At 40.0% G+C, this 11448-nt stretch overlaps 1 pseudogene; it reads left to right on the top strand.

Annotated features, from left to right (window-relative positions):
- Window positions 1-3078: 3078 nt before the first annotated feature.
- Window positions 3079-3173, top strand: LOC139974611 (U2 spliceosomal RNA; annotated as a pseudogene).
- Window positions 3174-11448: the final 8275 nt, after the last annotated feature.

Consider the following 11448-nt stretch of genomic DNA (forward strand, 5'->3'; position numbering starts at 1 on the left):
TGCATGGAACTTCAAAAAAACTACGTTAATCTTGAACAAAGAAGTCCTATACGTTTAATGTCTATACACACCACAGAAGTGCCATTTCTATGTAAACGATTTGGCAGGATGAAAATCTCCATGTTTAATTGAATATATGCATGGCCGCCAGTAAGCTATATATAGACCTGTATCTCACAGACCATACATGCTACTAAGGAATACTGTTTCGTGGTTTCATGCATACCTTTACAGGGGCCCATTTCTCCGTTGACATTTTGTTACGGAGAGGTGTGCAAACATAGCCTGCTCGCCCCCCCCCCCCGCCCTTACAGATGGCACTTTTACAACGGCAGTGGTTTTTGTTATATTTTTCAAACTAACATGTGGGGAGTTCAATAACAACTTGAAATTTGAATAGCAGTGTCTTCGGACATTATGAAACCATATTTGGTCACGTGGCGTATGGAAAGACAGAAATCACGAGACGATCAGGATTCAGAACTAATTTCATCGAATTGTTCTGTAACTTATTCACTGACTGAATTAACAGACAAATGTCTACACTTGTGTATGTAAACTAGAGTAGTAAAGAGAGAAAAGCCTTGTTTATATTTGAAACATACAAGTCACTACACTTGTGTATATAAAGTAGAGCAGTAAAGAGAGAAAAGCCTTGTTTATATTAGAAACAGACAAGTCTCTACACTTGTGTATATAAAGTAGAGCAGTAAAGAGAGAAAAGCCTTTTTTATATTGGAAACAGACAAGTCTCTACACTTGTGTATATAAACTAGAGCAGCAAAGAAAGACAAGCCTTGTTTATATTAGAAACAGACAATTCTCTACACTTGTGTATATAAAGTAGAGCATTAAGAGAGAAATCCTTGTTTATACTGAAAACAGACAAGTCTCTACACCTGTGTATATAAACTAGAGTAGCAAAGAGAGTAAAGCCTTGTTTATATTTGAAACAGACAAGTCTCTACACTTGTGTATATAAAGTAGAGTATAGTAAAGAGAGAAAAGCCTTGTTTATATTGGAAACAGACAATTCTCAACCCTTGTGTATATAAACTAGAGCAGCAAAGAAAGACAAGCCTTGTTTATATTTGAAACAGGCAATTCTCTACACTTGTGTATATAAAGTAGAGCATTAAGAGAGAAATCCTTGTTTATATTGAAAACAGACAAGTCTCTACACCTGTGTATATAAACTAGAGTAGCAAAGAGAGTAAAGCCTTGTTTATATTTGAAACAGACAAGTCTCTACACTTGTGTATATAAAGTAGAGTATAGTAAAGAGAGAAAAGCCTTGTTTATATTGGAAACAGACAAGTCTCTACACCTGTGTATATAAAGTAGAGCATTAAAGAGAGAAAAGCCTTGTTTATATTAGAAACAGACAAGTCTCTACACTTGTGTATATAAAGTAGAGCAGTAAAGAGAGAAAAGCCTTGTTTATATTGGAAACAGACAAGTCTCTACACTTGTGTATATAAACTAGAGCAGCAAAGAAAGACAAGCCTTGTTTATATTTGAAACAGACAATTCTCTACACTTGTGTATATAAAGTAGAGCATTAAGAGAGAAATCCTTGTTTATACTGAAAACAGACAAGTCTCTACACCTGTGTATATAAACTAGAGTAGCAAAGAGAGTAAAGCCTTGTTTATATTTGAAACAGACAAGTCTCTACACTTGTGTATATAAAGTAGAGTATAGTAAAGAGAGAAAAGCCTTGTTTATATTGGAAACAGACAATTCTCAACCCTTGTGTATATAAACTAGAGCAGCAAAGAAAGACAAGCCTTGTTTATATTTGAAACAGGCAATTCTCTACACTTGTGTATATAAAGTAGAGCATTAAGAGAGAAATCCTTGTTTATATTGAAAACAGACAAGTCTCTACACCTGTGTATATAAACTAGAGTAGCAAAGAGAGTAAAGCCTTGTTTATATTTGAAACAGACAAGTCTCTACACTTGTGTATATAAAGTAGAGTATAGTAAAGAGAGAAAAGCCTTGTTTATATTGGAAACAGACAAGTCTCTACACCTGTGTATATAAAGTAGAGCATTAAAGAGAGAAAAGCCTTGTTTATATTAGAAACAGACAAGTCTCTACACCTGTGTATATAAAGTAGAGCATTAAGAGAGAAATCCTTGTTTATATTTGAAACAGACAATTCTCTACACCTGTGTATATAAACTAGAGCAGCAAAGAAAGACAAGCCTTGTTTATATTTGAAACAGACAATTCTCTACACCTGTGTATATAAAGTAGAGCATTAAAGAGAGAAATCCTTGTTTATATTTGAAACAGACAATTCTCTACACCTGTGTATATAAACTAGAGCAGCAAAGAAAGACAAGCCTTGTTTATATTTGAAACAGACAAGTCTCTACACTTGTGTATATAAAGTAGAGTATAGTAAAGAGAGAAAAGCCTTGTTTATATTGGAAACAGACAATTCTCAACCCTTGTGTATATAAACTAGAGCAGCAAAGAAAGACAAGCCTTGTTTATATTTGAAACAGGCAATTCTCTACACTTGTGTATATAAAGTAGAGCATTAAGAGAGAAATCCTTGTTTATATTGAAAACAGACAAGTCTCTACACCTGTGTATATAAACTAGAGTAGCAAAGAGAGTAAAGCCTTGTTTATATTTGAAACAGACAAGTCTCTACACTTGTGTATATAAAGTAGAGTATAGTAAAGAGAGAAAAGCCTTGTTTATATTGGAAACAGACAAGTCTCTACACCTGTGTATATAAAGTAGAGCATTAAAGAGAGAAAAGCCTTGTTTATATTAGAAACAGACAAGTCTCTACACCTGTGTATATAAAGTAGAGCATTAAGAGAGAAATCCTTGTTTATATTTGAAACAGACAATTCTCTACACCTGTGTATATAAACTAGAGCAGCAAAGAAAGACAAGCCTTGTTTATATTTGAAACAGACAATTCTCTACACTTGTGTATATAAAGTAGAGCAGCGAAGAGAGAACAGTCTTGTTTACATTTGAATCCTCGAGGGCGATCAAGATCGTAGTCGCGTGGACTCAGTATCAAACAATGTAATCATGAGTCTCCCTATCGCTTCTCCGCCTTTTGGCTAAGATCATGTGTAGTATCTGTTCTTTCAGGGAATGGTGATACACACCTGACGATGATCACACAGTCACAGTCCCGATGCAAGGGGACTGGGGTTAGAAGCGGATCAGTCGTTCAGTAGTTTGGTTTTCGTGCCCAGGTTCTTTCCTGGGCGACTTTTTCTTAAAAAAAGTATCATGAGTCTCCCTATCGAGTAGGAGCCTGACCTAGCAAGCGATGATCTAGATGGTGGTAATGTGGACGCTTAGGGGATCAATTACCCTAGATCTCAGGTTATACTTTAGCCTACCTCGTCACTTCTGCATACACTGGCAGAGAAGTATAATATACGAATACACAGAACAAAGCCCTCGCAGTGCGGAATTGTAAACAATCATTGAGGCCCTTGTCGTGATTGCGTAGTATTCTGTTTGTTGTTGTTCCAACCATGTGGACGATTACGAAGTACCGCTTTATTACCTCTCTCCTGGGAAAAGAAAACAGAATACTGATGTTCCTTGCGGTGTCAAATGTGAAGAAGACTGAATCTTTCAATACGAGGAAAGACAAGATACTACTCCAGCCAATCCCAACGCTATATCTTGACCAATCAAAATGCAATATCACTGAGTTACTCCTTCTTGGTAAAACTTCTTTTCTCTTTTCAAATTGTGATAAACCCCAGTTCTGTTCTTCTGTTGTTGATTTACTTGGAAATGAAACAAGGAAACACCGGCATATTCATATGTACATGCAATGTGTGAGAAATACAGTGCATATTCCATTGTTAATTTAGGAATGTTGTCACCAAAGATTGTTAGCAAAGTTATTGTAGTCTGCAACCGCAGGTTGCTTTCAAGTTGCCATTGCAGGTGTTGGGTTGCGGTGTTTTTTGTTTTGTTTTTTCTCTGATCAGGCCATCTAATAACCGCACATTATTGGATTGCCCTCAATCCAACTACCCAACAATATATGGTTACAACTAGTCCAGCCCTCATAAAATCATAGGGAGTTGTAAATCGCAGAAAGCGTATAGCTAGGGTTTGTGGGGTCCTCGATTCAAAAGTAAGAGTTGTGACCTTTAAAACTAGCTTCATTTAGACTGCTCCTGGCCCAAGTTCATAGATGTAACATTACAGGAAGGGCACCGTGATAGAATTGGTATTGAACCGGATAGTGAATTTTTCAACGAAAAAAAAACAACAGTTGCTTGTGGAATAGAAACAAAAAAGGGTACAGAGATGTTGGTAGTATGTCAAGTATCCATGCAAAAACATGACTGGCATGCAGTTGTGATCCCTTGGCTCGAAACAATTTTCAGCGCCTTTTGGCTAAGATAATGTGTAGTATCTGTTCAATCTCGAGGTGAATGGTGCACACACAGTCACAGTCCCGATGCAAAGGGACTGGGGTTGAGAGCGGATCAGTCGTTCGGTAGTTGGGTTTTCGTGCCCAGGTTCTTTCCTGGGCGACTTTTTCTTAAAAAGTATTTTCAGCGCCATCATTGGCAGCTGTAGATGAAACTCTGTGGTAGAGGGATTGTAGAGGGATATACTGTTGCCCTGGGATGGGTGTGGGGTGGGGTGGAGTGGGTTACGGGTTAAAGGCCTGAAGGTAAACTATACTGATTGCGCTACACAGGAGTAGGTTTATCTACTACCAGGCGAGGTGATGTGCCAATCTTAAAATGTGTTTACACCCAGGTGAGCATATTGAGACCTGAACCGTTATTTGCAAAGTGGGGTGAGGTGAATTGGAGGGGGCGGAGATGTTTTCGAATATCTGGATCAATTATGCAGTCATATCATTATTCATCTTCTTAGCTGTTTAGAGCTAATATAGAGTGTATAAACCAGTTGTACAGGCTCGTGTTAACGCGTACCACAATTACAATAGTGTAAACACATCTTGCCAAGTTACTAGTTCACATCCGCCACCTTTGATTACTCGTACCAGGTACAGGGGCCGCTAAACTCCTCTCTATGTTTGAGGGGAATATATTTCTGATTTGATTACAAAAACGACTGGAATAAAGTAAAGTGGTCATTTAGTCTCGGATGCGATCTGGTGATCGAATCTAATAGAACGATGCGACCTCGTCCAATCAAAGTTGTGGTCTTGGGTAAATAAAAACAACATATTTACGAATTAACTATAGATTTGTATCACCTGTTTAAACGCAAGTTTTGTGTATAGTACACCATGACATGATCAGAAACCTATAGTAGGGTACAACTTTAGTTCCTGCCAACAGTTGCCCCCTTCCGTTTCTTATTCATTCATCATTTCAATGATAGCTTTGTTATGATGTTCACGCTTGACTATAACCCTAAATTTTTTTCTTCACACTACTCTGGGCAGCAACAATAGGCGTACCGTGAACTGATATACCGTAATATTATGGAAGGAATCGGAAGATTTTGATAAAAAATTAAAATAAAAGAAAACATGGCATACAACACTTAGAAGGAAGAAAAAGGTCAAATCTAATTCAAAGTTGTTCATTTATTGCGAAACTTGTTATCTCCCGAAAAATTACATCACCGCCTAGATTGATCACACTAAACTGTGCATTTTGCAAGTGAATACAAAACCAGTGCACATCATCCAAACCTCTACAAGGGATTCACCTAAAATGATCCAAAAACAAAAACATCCGCCCACCCCCCCCCCACCCACACCACTCCCCATCCTTCATTCGCCTCTGGACCTTCCAGAAAAGGTCAGCAATATATAAATCCCTCCCGAGTCATTTAACCCTGTACACGCCACTAATATATACAGAAGGTTATGTTCATTTTATGAGTGTCACAGAATGAGCAGCAAGCTTGGATTTCACATTTTTGTACTGTTCAATGCTCCCGTTATCACCTCTCTTTCTTTTTAATTATTATTATTTGGCGTTCCATCGGTCCTGGTACACTAACACTATATGTTGCTGTTATTGAATGTCCTTGAACCCAGCGATTTGCGCAAAAGTAAACAGAGGAAGGAGGGGTCGTCCCCTACTTCCACCATACACCGTTAAGACGGAATATTTTACTTCATTCCGTCTGGGAAAAAAATAGACCATCACACCGTGCCCAGGACGCCCTTCTAGTGCATAAAGGTTTATGCCCCTGAGCTGCTCGTAAACCGCATTGTATGTCTAATTAGTGCAATTGATATGTCAACAAGCCGTGGAAACAACCATGGAGCTATAAACAGATGAAACAACAAAGCTACAGTAGTTTTTGGTTCATTCACTTGAAAATGACGTCATCATAACAGTTCCTTGGCTGCTTCTAGTCACAAGAATCTCAAATTTCGTTGGTTTTTTTTTTATTTTGCGGTAAGTGCCCACGTCACTGTGGTCTCGCAGTGTTCATGGCATTCCTCAGACCATACCATATCACCATATCACCATATCACCATATCACCATATCACCATATCACCATATCACCATATCACCATATCCATCCATCCATCCATCCATCCATCCATCCATCCATCTATCCATCCATCCATCCATCCATCCATCCATCCATCCATCCATCCATCCATCCATCCATCCATCCATCCATCCATCCATCCATCCATCCATCCATCCATCTATATCAATATATATATCAATATATCTATATCTATATCAATAAATATCTATATTTATATCTATATATATTTATTTACTTATATATTTATATAGCTTATATAGCTTAAAGCGTTGCTAGGATAAAGTTGCAAGCTTATTGACACAGTTTCGGTGACGATTTCTGTAGTAATTGAGAAACAATTGATTTCGGCTGCCAATTCCTAAGCTTCTGTTATCCAATGTCCTATCATCTCTTCCCCCTCATGGGGTGTTTGTGATGGCATCGCAGAAACATCCCAACAGTCCCACTTCGCGGTTACATAAACAATTGAAAATTAACAGAATTATACGGTATATCTTGTAAGATGCTTTATTAAATTGAAAGTACCGTACCGACGCAGTGGAGAAGAATAGGGGAGCGAATTGAATTGCAAAAGTGGGACCCTCATTTATTTATTTTCGGCTGTCCTAATTCGGCTATCATATTAAGAAATTTCCAAACAGGTTATCACTCCCCTAATCTTTGTTCTTGTGGTGTGAAACAGCAAGTTGTGTGGGTATAGGGTGTGCTTAGAAGGCTCGAGTGTTGTTTGTGAACATTTAGCAAAGGTCCATCTTTGCAAGGGCGTAGGAACCGGGGGGCTGGGGGCGCCAGCCCCCCCCAGTCAAAAACATGGAGGGGCGGAAGTATCATTCCGCCCCCCCCCCCGCTTCGCAAGTCTGAAAACCCCTTTTTCATTTCCAAATGAGAAAACAATCTCATTTGGAGCACCAAATTGCATCTAAGGCCAGGTGAAAATGCAAAAAAATTCCAAAGGGACACCCCCTCCCCTTAGACCCCTCCCCCAGGCCGGCCATCAGTCTTCAGCCCCCCCCCCCCACTCGAAAGTACCTTCCTACGCCACTGCATCTTTGTATATGTATCTTTGTATATTATTCGTCTGCACCCTCTACACTTGTAACCAGTAAGTAGTACTCTAATTAACCCATCCTTCGTAATTCACGAAGACTAAAACTACCATATCTACAGCACCCCTTTAAACGCACCCGCACACGCCCACACACTCACAAAATTGTGTCATGTATTCTAACGATATAACAACAATAACAACAATAATATTTACAACAAATGGAATTTTTTGAGACAGTCGAAAAGCGAATGGAAAAAAAGAACCCGTATTATTCCACTCGCGCAGTAGTGCATATATTCGTTTTGTTATTGTTTTTAAAGCACTGTTTCATAGTTAAGCCCCGGCAATTCATGTCCACTTTTCCTTTCCACTGTTAACAGGTGGTGTTATTGAATGATGCTTATTAACGAATGATTTGTGCGATACGTACGCTGCACACCACTGCAGGAATTAATGGTAATATTAACCATGACAGGTAAACACTTAGATAAAATCTATCAGCGGGCATATACTTAATTGGAATCAGAGTTTCTCGATACAGGAAATGACATCATCAATCGAGTAAACCCGCAATAATAGCAAGGAAAATTCAATGGCTGTGTTTCCATGGCAATGTCTCCCGTTAATGCATCGTTAGATAATTTTCATTACATGAATAAGAGGGAAAGTTACAGCGAATTTGTTTATGGTACAACCAAAAAAATATATCCCTTTTTTCTAAAAACATTGGAGCATTTCTATAAGTAGTCGAAATAACGATCTTTTCAATGTGACCCGCCATAAAACTGTACATGGTTAATTACCGTAGCTTAATAACTATTCTTTAGTAACATCTCAACCGCAGTGGCGTCGCCAAGGGGGGGGGGGGCCAGGGGGCACGTGCCCCCCTGGAAAACCTAGTGCCCCCCGAGTGCCCCCCCCCATCTGAGATTTGGGTTGGTAAAAAAATATATATATATTTTGTTATATTCAACTCCCATCATCTGAGTTGGTTTTTCATAAGGACAAAGAAGCCCAGTAATTCGTATTTTCTTCAAATGAGCTGCGAAAAAATGAAAAAAATGTATCCTTGAACGTCGGGTATCGAAGTCGTAACCCGCGCCATCACAACAGGTGTCGATATTTACACTGAATGTGTCAGTGCTCACGCCATACCAGCGGATAAACACGTCCGCTTCGCGAGCTACATGACTGTGAGAAGGGAGGGTACTGCAATATGTTGCCTTGGTCTGAGGTTGACAGGCTAGTAGCTGACGAAATGTGAGAATGTGAGGGTCCGCAGGCACCATACTTGCCTATATTTGTGGACCCATATATTAACCCTGTTGTGTAGGGGGTGCAGAGGTCATTTGAGGTCAGATGCTTGTAGGAACAAATGGCGAATGTTCACACCTGCATACTGAGCCATACTCGATGTGTGATCAAACTTTGGATTGCATGGTGAGATCCCTGATAGGAGCCAATAACGATGCTGGAACCTGTTACATCTTAATAGATAATGGGCGAAAACGAGGACAAGAAAGGAGTCGGGGGTCATGCACACATTAATTCAACAAATGTAGGTTCTATTGATATAGGGTTAGGCATAATATCGACAGCATGTGGTTCATATCCTCTGCAAAATTCTGCGCCTTGTTAAAATCATTGCCTCAAAAATAGCAATTTCTGGAGATATCTTCAGATCGAATTTAGCATCAAATGTGGCAGCATTTTGCATCTAGCCCATCCTCCGTATGAGAAAATTTTCCAAAGGGGAGGGGGGCAGTGGCGGCGGAACCGGGGGGGCTCAGCCCCCCCCCCCCAATGAAAAAGTTGAGGGGCAAATGCATGATAAGCCCCCCAATATTTACCAAGGCTCCGAAACGTGCATCTGCCCAATTTTTCAATGCATACTTGTCGATCTGTCCGATGCACACGTATACTATATAGGTGTAATAATTTTAGTAAATGCTGGGGGGACCCTCGGCCCGTCCTCTGGCTATAGACCACATTGTCACCCCAACCGCGTCTTCACGCCACGTGAAAAGTGGAAGCAGTGAGTGTGAGTACCGGTACGCGCAACACAACTTCGTCTTAGGCCAATGACTTGCTTCATTTCAGCCAGTTCTCCAACATCCCCTTACTACACTCAAAAACGTCTTTGCGACTACACTACGAGTAATAGCTACTCTCTTAAAACACCATCGAATATACAAATTACAATGTTTTTACAGACTTTTACGTGCAATCTGAGAAATTGCAGGCTTGAGACCCATATTTTAGTTCTAGGTATTCGCAGCATAAAACACTCGGGAAGTGCCGTTTCCGGCCATCTGGGGGTTTGAAAAACCCAAACTTTTCTTGTACGCTCCGCGCCAACCGATGGTGGCGCTCCGCTTAGATAGTCTCTACACATTAGCCCCCCCCCCCCCCAATAATTTTCCCGTTCCGCCGCATCTGGAGGGCCACCCCCTCCCCTTAGACCCCTCCCCCAGGACGGCGATCCGTATCCACCTAAGTGCCCCCATCAAATGCTGGTGCCCCCCCGTGCCCCCCCCCCCAGACTGAAAAGTCTGGTGACGCCACTGCTCAACCGATACACACAGAGAACACAGTAACTACTGTAAATCTTAAATCCTACTGTAAATGTAAGTTTGTACCACAGTAAACTTAACTGGATTGTGCTATAAATCAGTAGCATGTGCTATTAGGATTACAGTAAGCACTGAGGATACGTGTAATCCCAACAAATCCATTTTGATGCATTTGTTGGGATTACATATATATCCTCAGTTCCTACTGTAAACCTAATAGCACATACTACCGATTTATCAGCACGATCCAGTTTTTTTTCAGTACCGTAGTTACTGTATTCTCTATACGTGATTCGGTTGAACATCTGGCAAAAACTACAATTAAATCAAATAATTCCGCCCAATTAAGAAACTTGTGTTATTGCTATACTATATATGTTACCAGTATTCGTTCATTATTATAGTACGGCGAAGCCATGAAGATAAACGTATGGTGACGTTTCGCAACATGTAGTTTTTACTGCGGTGTTTCTATTAATAGATGTATTCGTTCAAGTGCCAGTGTGTGGTATTCTCTTTATTTTTATACTATCGTGTTTTGTGCGACGTATCGACCTTGTTTTGTATGTATTTACAGTAGAACCATTGACTTTTGGGAAGTTTTTCAGACCGTGTGGTTTTCGTTAAGGGAAGCAAATTACTACAAGTTTCAATAATCTATGATGAATGAAATGAAATTTAAATAAAAAAGAGAATGATATAGTCAACACAGAGAAACAAAGAGAAAACGTATAGCCTGCAAAGAAGAGTTCATATATCACCCACGCTAAAACTGTGCTCGAGCTTGGGTGCGCAAAAATAAGGGGTTAATCAACGGTCTAGCGTGCGTTACTCACAGGATTAATACACGATCGGGGGATAATGCAAGCGATGCACGAGGGCGGAGCCCGAGTGCATCCAGCGATAGCATTAACACCCGGAGTGCATTAATCATGTGAGTAACGCACGCTAGGCCGTTGATTAACCCCGTTCATTCATACACTACCATTTGTGTGGGGGAAAAATCATAAAACAAAACATTTTTGGTTACATATAACCAAAGATTTATTAAAGTGATGCCCCGTAATTTTACCGTGCGTTACTCACAGGATTAACCACGGTCAGCTGACCTGAATGGACCAATAGGATTTAGGAATCTTTACTAAGTATGAATGAAAAGAAGATAATTTGTACCTCACTTTATACCCGGATATGGCAATCTGCGGAATGACTTTCTTATTGACTCGGGCTACACGATTTCGTTTGGACTCCCTTTTTGGTGGGTATCGGGAGAGAAGTTTAAGAATTGGTGTAACCACGGCCGCGCTGGCCGTATA

Source organism: Apostichopus japonicus, chromosome 9 (assembly GCF_037975245.1).
Source record: "Apostichopus japonicus isolate 1M-3 chromosome 9, ASM3797524v1, whole genome shotgun sequence".
Taxonomy (NCBI): Eukaryota; Metazoa; Echinodermata; class Holothuroidea; order Aspidochirotida; family Stichopodidae; genus Apostichopus; species Apostichopus japonicus.